The following is a 10840-nucleotide window of genomic DNA, read 5'->3' as shown; positions in this document are numbered from 1 at the left end:
TCCATGTCTCCCGAATCACTGCCAAACACACACACAGCAGTTATTCTGCAAAACTTCATGGCGTCCAACAGCCCCTGCCCTAGTACTAACCTGAGCAGGAGACAAAAAACTTACAATATGTTTTTCAGTTTGATTACCATCATTTGTGCCTCTTCTGGCTTCCTTTTGATGGAGTTTAGCACCATCCCCAATCTTTAATTTTTGTTTGACAATATTTGCAGATTCTTCACTTTTTGCTATAATTCAGAACCATTCTTGCTGTCTCAGAGCTTGTGCAGTTTTTAACTGCATGTCTAAAATGTGTCTTTAACTCTTTTTTGGGTTTTCAGTACTCTGGAGCTCCAAAGGCCTTCATGCTTTTCCAATCACTCCTTGTCAATTTATTCCATCTCTGATTCCTGTGCGCCCATTGCCATTATTGGGAAGATGAGAAGGAGCACAGCAAAACTGACACAGTGAGGCACAGAGATAATGCAGAACAGCTAAAAACTGACAAGTGACAGTGGAACAAGTGGCAGTGACCAGGTTTTGACTCTGAGATCTGCTTTGACACTCAACGTTCTTTCAGATGAAGTACGAATAAACAGGTATTTTGGTTTTACTCCTTTTTATGATCTCTGTTACAGAGATATGACTAGTTTAGACCCATTACTCAGAGGAATCTCAGTTTTGCTGGGATTATTTGATAGACATTAGGCTCGCTCTTATTTCCTGAAGCCAGAGCAACAGATACATGAGGGGGTAGACTTTGAGGAAGGCCGGTGGGTCTGAGGAAATCTGACAATTTGATGGTAATGAGGGACCAGGCAGAGACAGCAGAATATCAGCTTTGCTGGCCCATTGGAGGCTCATTAGTGTGCTGGGAATGGTTTGAGACTTTGGCCACGAGATCCCATTGCCTGTCCCATGGCACACTGGGCTGTCAGAGGGACAGGGCTAGGGGACTCCTTGGGGCAGCTCCCTCCCTGCAGAGGAATCTGACTATAGAGACAGCTCAGGGCCCAGACTCTTTGTGCTCTATGTGCCTGGGGACATTGGGACAAATGCAGAGAGGACCTATTTTTTGTCACTACATATAAATAGTAGCCACCCCCTGCAAGAACTGTCTTTGTTCTTCCCTACTCCAGCCCAACATACTGTAAGGCTTCCACAGCAGCCTGACCTTAAATCTCAATTCACTCCCAAATCCCAAGGGAGAGGGGGCTCTGTCAGGACTCCAGGAGATGGGTCATGAAATTAACATTTTTGTCTCATTAGCTTTTGAAAGCAGCAGTTACAGCACAAGGGACTTGGCCTGGTGATGTACCTACACATGCACAGCATGCTTCTACTAAATCCATTAGACCACATCTGCCTAGAGTACAGTTTTCTGGCCAGAACCCATAATATTAATCTCTGCTGTGTCCTACATCCAAAATCTAATTTTACACTTACTGTACTGGGAGATGCTGCACGAATAAAGGGATATGTCATTCTCACTTTTGCAGATGGAGTCATTCTGGGTTCCACTCCTGTGCTGGAGGACCCACAGAAGAGTTTACAGATGACAGGGGGGGTGACCAAGGGGACACTAGAAGCCCCAGAGCAGTGGTGTGAGCAAGGTTAGATAGGGCTCTGAGTAACTCTTCCCATGGCAGAGGGGTTGGAACTAGATGACTTTAATGTCCCTTCCAACTCAAACTGTGATTCTGAGAGACTGGGTAGAAAATATTTGCAGAATACACTGTTCTGGGTAAATCTGATGAAAAAAACCACCGAGTTACCTTGTTCTGCTAATGCTGAAGTTTCTACACAGTTACAAAATTTGATTAACACATCTAATAGGACAGACAGTACCTAGCAGCTGTCAGTAATTATTTAGCCTCTGGCTGGCTTGGTTATCTTGAAAAGATTAAAGAAGCTGCAAATGCACTTCACAATGGAGACAAGGAACAAAATGAGATTATTAGCCTTTTGTGAAAATGAACACCAATAAAATAACATAGGAGAGCTCAATGCTATTTCTTGAACAAGAAAGAAGTTACTATTCTCTATAAACTTAATATTTCACAAATGCCAAGATTATTTGTCTGGGGAAGAACCGTGGGAACTACTCAGCCTCACAGAAACTGTCTTCCCCAGTCACAGATACTGTCTGTGATGCAATCCATGAGAACTGGGCATGAGTGTGCACGCTTTGCCGGGAGATGGAGAAATGCCATTCACAGGAGCTGTCTGTGCCTAACAGTTTCTTAAACTATGGGACAGACAACAGGAGTTATTCTCAGGAACTAGTTTGCATTGAGTTGCATAGTGGTTATCTGTCATTAATCTGACATTTGGGGCTGTCTCATTTTACTGCTGCTCTGATTGTTAGAAGTAAGACTGCTATTAGCACAAGTTTACTTCTAAAGGTTGGTATGTGCTGAGCCCCAAACTCTGAGGAATATTTGTACCAAGATTTTGGGACAGGCAGTGAGAAATATTCTGTTCCTCCTACAACCAGGAGAAGCCAGAACAGAGAGATGGAAATGGATGGAAAACAGGCAGCAGGGAATCTAAGTGATTAACAGATAGATCGCTCTGCCGGGCAGTATCATACTGAAGGTTAAGCCTGGTTTTAAGTGAGATGCTACACATTTAAAGCAACTCCCTCTACTTAAAGCTTATTACAGAGATCTACAAAGTCAGTGAGTAACATCTAGGAGACTGCAAACATCCCAGAGACAGGGTCTTTCTTCCTCTAAGTATTTGCACAGACCAGTATTTGTGCAGGACCAGAGCTACCTTTGTCAGGCACTAGGGACTGCAGGAGGCTCAGTGCCACTGTTACCTTAGGCAGGTATGTTTTGTATTAACTGAAAAGTGACATAGAGAACAGCTGAATTAACCCACTATTAGAGGTGTGCATTCCACTCTGTGCTGTGCTTCAAGGAATTTGTGAGCTAAACACATTTCTTTATTACCTACTCATGAAATCTTGACATCAGAGTACAACAGCATTAAATATTAACTGATCGCCCAGAGGGCTTAAGATTATTTCTTTCTAAATAGGCTAAAAACCCTGCAGTTAAAAATTTTAGCTGAAATTTCGAAACTTAGCAAGTAATTTTAAGTTACAGTGAATAACTGGAAGACCAGAGCTGGTAATAGAATTGTCTTCCATGGCTTCTGGTCATCCTCTCTTTTGTTGTTTCCCTCTTACTGATAGAGTGAGTAGGGGATGACTGTTGGTATTCAGGTGGGTATAACACATAGCACCATAGAAAGTGTAATTTATGGGCAAGATAGTTGTCCATTAACCAAATGAAACTTGAAATAAGAGTCTAATTATCAAAGGAAGAACTTTAAAAGTATCTGAGAGTTTTTCTGGTTTTTTTCCCCCTTTAATTCATATTAAAACTTAAATCAATAACCAGATATAACCCAAGTTTTGTGTCTTTAGCTTGGGTTTTTTTAATCTTTTACATAGAGCAAAGCTAAAGGCATTGATTTTAAGTTTAAATCTGACAAGGAAATAGGTGCTAGCTGGGCTTAGCAAAATGATGCCATATTTGGGGAATACTAATTAAGAAGCCCCAGCCCAAAACAAATCTCTCCCCTCTGTTTAAATAGAAGACTGGTGCATATTGAACTCTGTCATCAGCTATTATTCAAATTGAAATAGGTCAGGTCCCTGAACACCTGTAAATTAGCCTGGAAATTCCCTCAATTAATGAAACCCTGTCTGCCTGAATTTATCCTGCCTTCCCTATAACACTTGGACAATCATAGCTGTAGCATGTAAAATTAATCTCATTCTGTTACTTTCTGTGGAAGGGCATTTTGATTGTGCTCTGACCCCTGAGAAAAAGGTTAATACTTGTTCATTCTCCTCCCCAGTTTGCTCAGCAGACATCCAGCTCCTGCAGTCCAGCAGGCTCACTGGAGTTGGCAGTCACAGGGCCTGAAGAACTGGACTCAGTTTGCAGTTCCCCACAACGCACGTCCTTACAGCAAGACGCTTGCCCTGCCTTAAAGAGAAACCAGTGCAAAGCAGTGCACTGATTTTTTTTTTTTACTGCTTCTATATCGACACAGTAAGTTTCATATTTAATTTACTTAACTAAATTTAATTATTGTTTTTCAAAAAGTCCTTCAGTTACTTAAAACAATCAGCTGTTCTGTCCCCTTCTTCCCTTTCTAATGTCTGCACAGTGGGTTTGTTCTGGAGCCCCACACTGTACTACAGGAAGCCTTTGCCCCTGGGATTTATAGGTAATTCCATCTAATTGGATGTTTTTCTTTCCTGGAGTTTGCTCCAGGTTTTTTATAAGGTTTAACTTTGCTGCTCTGGGTATGAGGAGTTGGGCCACTCACTATCACTGATGCCATTTGTAACTGGTTCTTACCCCATCAGACACATGCACTGCAGAAACTGAAAATGAATTAAGCAAATGCTCTTGATTAAATACAATGCTGCCAGCTTCAAACAATAATGTGACACAATGATTAAAACCAACAAAAGAGGTGCAATGCAAGTAGCTGAAGTTCAGTGGTGGATTAAGTTAAACTTGGGCATAACACCAACTTCTCTGGTCCTGTTTTTGATTGGGTGGTCTTCAAGCACATGGGAGAAAATACTCATTTGCACTTAGTGCCAATGCTCTAATCCCAAAGATAGGCTAAAATAAAGTAATATTTTTCAAAAATGTACAGGGACAGGAAAGGTGTTTGTGGAAATACTGGTCTAGGATCAGAAAAATCCATCTTACCCTTAGCCTGTACAGGGTGTTTCCTACCAGGGGAATGAAGTGCACACCACTGCCTGCAGCCTCCCTCACCTGTACTGAGGTGCCTGGGCCTGGTCTGGCTCTGCCACAGACTTCAAAGGGGGCTTTGGCCGAGGCTTTCTGTCTGCTGCTCCCTCTCCAGTCATGATGCCCCTCCTTCTCCCGACCCTATGCCGTCTGTTCCAAATTTTTACACTGCAGATACTGTCTCTTTATGCTGGCAGACTCCTTCTTCCAGCACACTCCTGAAATGGAATTTGTACCCTCGGGCCCTAACTCAATCATGTTCTGCCAAAATCTGGTGCTGAAGATAACTGCTGCAGAAAATTATCAAAGTGCTCAGTCTTCAAGGAAGAATCAGTTCTCCTCACAAGAAAGCAACTTGTCCTTTCCTTTTTCTTCTAAATATTTGAAATGCTTTATTTTATCTAAATGAACCTAGATTAAAAATGGGTTTATATATAGATATGGATATGAATATATACACTTATATATATAAATATAATGGCCCTAAGGGAGCCATCAGACATGAGCTGAGAACAAACCTGGAATGGTTTCTGCTGGTCAGGACCCAGCTGAAACAAAGTATACTCACATGATATGAAAGAAGTTAAAGTCACCTTCACTGACCAGAGGTGCCCTTAAATCTCTTTAATGGAGTAGTCAGATATGTGATGAAGTTAAAAGAGCATGTCTAATTTACATGCATCATTATGTCAACCATATATACGAATTAAGCCCTGAAGGCCTGCCCTTAGAGAGGCAGAAGCAAGAAGAGGATAATGCAGGACTTGAGAGTAACAAGCAGTTCCAAACTCAGGTGAGCACAGAGCTCAGCCTTGTGGCCAGAGCCTCTTATTTTGAAAACAAAGCCTGGTTATGGCACATGTAAACTTGGGCTCTGATCTTGCAGCTTCCAGGGCTCCCTGGGCTCACACACAACACCGCCTGAACTCAGATCCCCCCGGTGAACTGGGTATGGACAGAGCCACAGGCAGCTGGGCTGTTGCAGAGTGCTCACAACTGCCCCTCCCTGCAGAAGGGCTCCTCTCTGCCACATAACCCACTGCTGCAGGAGAGCTGATCCCAGGCACTGCTATTTCTAGACAGGCTGTGCCAGAATAGCAAAAATCCAAGAGTTTAAGAAATGTAGAGCATTTGCTTAGGAACTGTCATTCACTTGAGGCTCACCCTGCCCTGTTCAGCTGCTGTTCTCATCTGCACCCTGTGTTTGGTTTTCTGTTCCTGTTCTGAAACTGAATTGGTAAGCAGAAAATTTTGGTTACTGAATAAACCACTGCCAAAAATCTCTAAAGGATACACTGAAAAGCAAAGAGGTTTCTGTGTGAAAGACAAAGAGCAACTTCCAGTCCAGAGAAACTCAGTACAGTTTCCCACTGGTGTAGTCAGAGGGAAAGTCCTTCCACAGCTCCCCGTGGAAGCTGTAACCCCTGTCTCATGGGGTCACACCCCCTCCACTCCCCATACCCATTCTAAGGGTGCAAAGGGTGTACTGGAAGAATACCAGAGAACACTGCAAAGAGATGAGAGCAGCCCTGGTGTATAATCTGCAGTTCTGTAGGACTTTGGACATCAGTCCTGCATGAGATGGAGTGCAACACAGAGGTCCTCAGTTAGTGAAAGCTCAAGGCAGGAAAGAAATGCATGGTGAAGTTCTTTGGCAGCTCCAGAGCCTTGGTTTAGCTGCACTTGCCCTTGGACTGCGTGGGCACGACTGGGCTCATTCTCCCTGTGGATCTCATTAAATCTCCCACAGTGCCTGAGCGGCAGCCGTGCCCAGGCGTGAGCTCACTCACACCCAGCACTGTCCTTTGCAGCACAGCAAGCTTAGATCCAGCCTCTGCAGGCAGACAGACTCTCAGCACTGCAGCCTGCTAGGCCAGGCTTTTTGTCCCACAGGCAGCAGGTGCAGCTCCTGTACAGAAATTAAACTGAGCTCTGCCATATTTAAGAACAACCCCGCAGTGACTGATGGGATTGGCTCCTACTCCTACTGTACCTGGCACTGAGAGACTGGCAGCAGGTGCCAACTGTGCGTACCTCAAGGGCTGACATTATCACCATTAAACAAGGTCTAAAGAACACACTTTGAGTAAAAACTGTCCTGAAAGGGCAGGATTTCTTACGGCTCAGACTCTTGCTTCAGATTGTGTTTTCACTTATTTCACTGTGATGCCTGAAATTGGCTTATTAGGAGCATTCAGCTTATCAGTTAAATGGATTTTTGAGTAGCTTTTCATCATCTCCCTTCAATATTGTCAGGTTTTGAGGGAAGATGTTTATAAGCCATTATATAGAGATGTCTTTTATGTGCACTAAAGAGCTCTTTCTCCAAGATCTTTACACTCACACTCAACATATAATCAGCTGTTACAGCTATATTTAAGTCTTCAGAATAGGTGGTTGGTTTCTACAGTAGAAATCCTTGGTATATCCCTTAATTACACGATTGGTCAATACAAGAGTGTAGGAATAAATTTAATATAATACATACAACATTTTATCATGAAAACTGCAATTACTTTCAATAGAACAACAGCTCCCAACTAGACAAGCTGACCTGACTTTTCTTCTCCCAGCAAATGCTGAAACCAGCACCTACACAATGCAATATAGAAGAGAATCTCTCCTCTGGCAGAACAAATTATAAAAACTAATGCTTATACTGCAAATAGCTTTAAATACCATAGAACCGGGGTGTAAATTAGGGTACCATTAGACTATACCCATTTACGCCAGGCCTCTAACTAGCCTACAACCCTGTATAACTCCAGGATTAATTACTGGTGCTTTTTTAGTGAATGGCCTATTGTTAGTTCTCTCAGCAGGTGCTCTCCTTACACCAAGAGTTATGGCATATCCCGTGCCTTCCCTGCACAGGAAAACAGAAGTTTTGTCTCTTCTTATTATATCTCAAAATATACTTCTTTTGTGTCTGTGGAAAACAGAGGAAGAATGACAGAGGTTTATTAACACTGAGCCTTTCACTAATCTTTGCAATCAGATCTGTGGGACTTTGCTGCCATCACACAGTACAATCACTTCACACAAGTGAGAAACCAGTGCAGCTTCAGTGTCCTGATAAAGTTCAGTACAGCAATCAGCTAAGCCTGGGCACGCTACATCCATCTTTCTGCTTGGTGCTTTATTTTGATAACTACTGTGTTTGTGTCCTTTCAGATAATATTTGTCTAACACTAACATAATCAACACATTTAAATCTATACCTAAACTCCATATGTTGTGCACATTCTGGCATGTACTAACACAGCTGAGTGCCGTGAGGCATATTAACGAATCTCATCTGNGCTACTTGTTTGAAAAGAACTTTGTTGTAGAAGTTCTGCAGCCAATTCACTACACGCATGAAGTCAGCAAAACAACTCATTTCCTACTCTAATAAGACTCTAGTCTCTGGTTGGGATGGTTGGTTGCCAGAAGAAATGGCTTTCTTAAGAATGGAAGCACACAATTGCCTTTCTTAGCTGCTCTATTATTCATTGTCAATGTAATGACCTTGCCATTTGTTTTTTTCAGCATTGATTCAGTCTTCTTTTGCATTGAAAAGGCCATATTGCCTTCTCTTCTCCCCCTCCTCAGATAATTGTTTCTTTAAATTATGTAACTAGTGATTTTCACAGCAACTTCTTAACTCGCACTTGTACCTTTCCCTTATTTCTCCCCCACATCTCTGTACCGGCCAGCTCCTCAAGCAGCATATGCTGATCTAATTCCAGCAACTCTGACAAACACGCTCCACATGTTCCCCAAAATTATCAGGTACCCACCCTGTCCATTCAAGGCCCTGCATCTTAGGACATGAACAAATAAATTATCCAAAACTGCTGTGCATACGTTAGTGGTAGTTGGAAGGTTTGTGTGGTAACCAACAAGGGCTTGTCAGGAAGCCCAGGGTTGTTGCATCTTCCAACAATCCAAATCATATATTTTTAATGAACTGGTAGAAGATCTTATTTATTCCAGATATTTCCCTTTTTCCCCACAGCCATATTACTTGGTCTAATAAAAAGATTCAGGCCGCCCTGCCAAGGTTTTTCATAATTAGTAACTGTGAGAGAGCTAGCTGATGTTATCCTTGGACATTCTGGTGAGACTTGGGACATAAAGCCATAAATTAGGTCACTTGTCCTCAGCAGACTCTCTATTTCCTTTCTGTGTTTTTACTGCACTTCTACAAAGACCCTCAGCACAGAGAAAGAAGAAAAATAATCTCATGTGGAGAACTTCTAAAATTCAGGTTAAAAAAGGAGGGGAGAGTTCATAAAGGAATAGTTGACCATGTTATGCATCTGTGCTTTCTGGGTACCCATCAGTGAGAGGATTTCCTGATCTGTGTCTATTTTTCCAGGACATCAGTTTAATTTCTCTGTTTGAGTCTACTGCATTTTCACCTATTGTTCTTTCTCTTCTTTTGGGGTTAACTGAAGTGGTGTTTTTGTACAGCTTGGGAATATTTATTACTTCTCAAATATCTATCTCTAAATGAAAGTAGAAATTAAAGCAGTCAGTTTTGGTACAGTAGAAAATTTGTTTTCTTTTATAGCTTTCCTGGCTGCTCAAGGGTAATGCAATCAGGATAGGAGAAATGCTGTAGTCTTGATACCCACTGATAATTTTTCTGTTAATTTTCTGACAGTCTTCTGTTACTGCATTTATCTGCACATCCAAGCAATGAAGAAAAAAAAAAACAACCAACCAACCAGCCATGAAGTTTTCAATTCAACCCTGGCACAAACAGCACAATTCCCTTGGACACCAGTGCATATTGCACCCAGTAATATCATTATATGACCTGAGACTACGTTTTCTCCTTCAACACCCTTGAACAGCTCTAAGAACATGGCAAGGCACTAGATTTTGTTATTAACTCATACTGAGCCTTCATTTCCGTCATGCTTCAGCCTCATTGGGACAATAAAGGATTGTTTCTTCTGCCTAACTCAAAGTGTCAGCTCTTTTTATAGCTTTTAATTTTAACTTCAGTATTTAGCCTCTTGCTAAATACATCTTCCTTTGACTTGCTGTCCGTGTGGAGGAAATGAGGCCAAGTTTGTTGGATTAGATCAACTAAATATCACAAATATGCAGACACCTCTACCCCCTCACACACAGAACAGCAACAGCACTTGCTACTGAGACATATAATGGAAAATGGTATTTCAGAAATAATGTTTTACCTGACCCACATGATCTTGTTCTGCCTGCTTTAAGTGTGCTAAACTTTCTCACAGACTTCCCATCAGTGTCTCTACTGCCAATGAAAGGAGAAGTGACAAGTAACTCTGCTTAAAAATCTGCATTACAAAAGCAAGCATTTCCCTACACTGCTAAACAACATCTCTGAGATAGCACTCACATAACCCTTTAACAGAATCACATCTCAGAAATACACAGGTTTGCCTCAGTAAAAGTGACAGCAACCTTTACTTAGCCCCTGTCTAAAAGACTAAAGGAATATCCCTGAGACCAAGAAATTATTCATGGATGGACAGGATCAAAGTCCTTTAAAACAATGCAGATTGCAAAACTTCATTCTTACTGACACATTCTGTTCTGACACCAGTTGTGATCCTGATACTCTGAATGTATAAAAATCATCCAGAAGTATAGAGAAATACAAAAAAAAATCCCTCTCCATACGAAGTTTGACTGCAGTGCTTCAGCATATCTCACAAGTACTGACACAAGAGACTTTGGCTTTCTATCATTAAGAACGAATTAGAATAAACTGTGAATCCCAAAGCTCCAGTTAATAGAAGCATAAAGAGAAAATTGGCAGGTAGCAGTGAGACAGTGGGCTGAACAGCTGCCATTGACGAGGCCTATAAATAGATTTTTCAAAGACAACACATTTTATTACATACAAACATAACGCATTTTTCCACTTTGGGCTAGTAAGAGATTTTCATTTTCACGAAACATGGGGAAAGGCCACTTCACAAGTTTGTCTCTAGAGCAGATTCAGGCACTGCATTTTTATTCAACTTCCCTTATGCTTCTCATGCGTGTTTGTCTTTGCTGCAGAACAGCACAGGACTGATGTGAGG

General features: G+C 41.8%; 1 long non-coding RNA gene across 2 annotated transcripts; it reads left to right on the top strand.

The window, feature by feature from the left end:
* The first annotated feature begins 2161 nt into the window (after positions 1-2161).
* On the top strand, positions 2162-9690 carry LOC108507277. 2 transcript variants are annotated; one of them, XR_001878066.1, is made up of 4 exons: positions 2162-2393; positions 2486-2821; positions 3862-4058; positions 9430-9690. It is a non-coding gene; the product is annotated as an uncharacterized LOC108507277 (long non-coding RNA). The 2 variants fall into 2 exon arrangements; XR_001878065.1 differs by having other exon boundaries at positions 2162-2821.
* The last annotated feature ends 1150 nt before the right edge of the window (positions 9691-10840 follow it).

The sequence above is a fragment of the Lepidothrix coronata genome, unplaced genomic scaffold, assembly GCF_001604755.1.
Source record: "Lepidothrix coronata isolate B3197 unplaced genomic scaffold, Lepidothrix_coronata-1.0 Scaffold248, whole genome shotgun sequence".
Lineage (NCBI taxonomy): Eukaryota > Metazoa > Chordata > Aves > Passeriformes > Pipridae > Lepidothrix > Lepidothrix coronata.
This window is presented reverse-complemented; position numbering and strand designations above follow the sequence as displayed.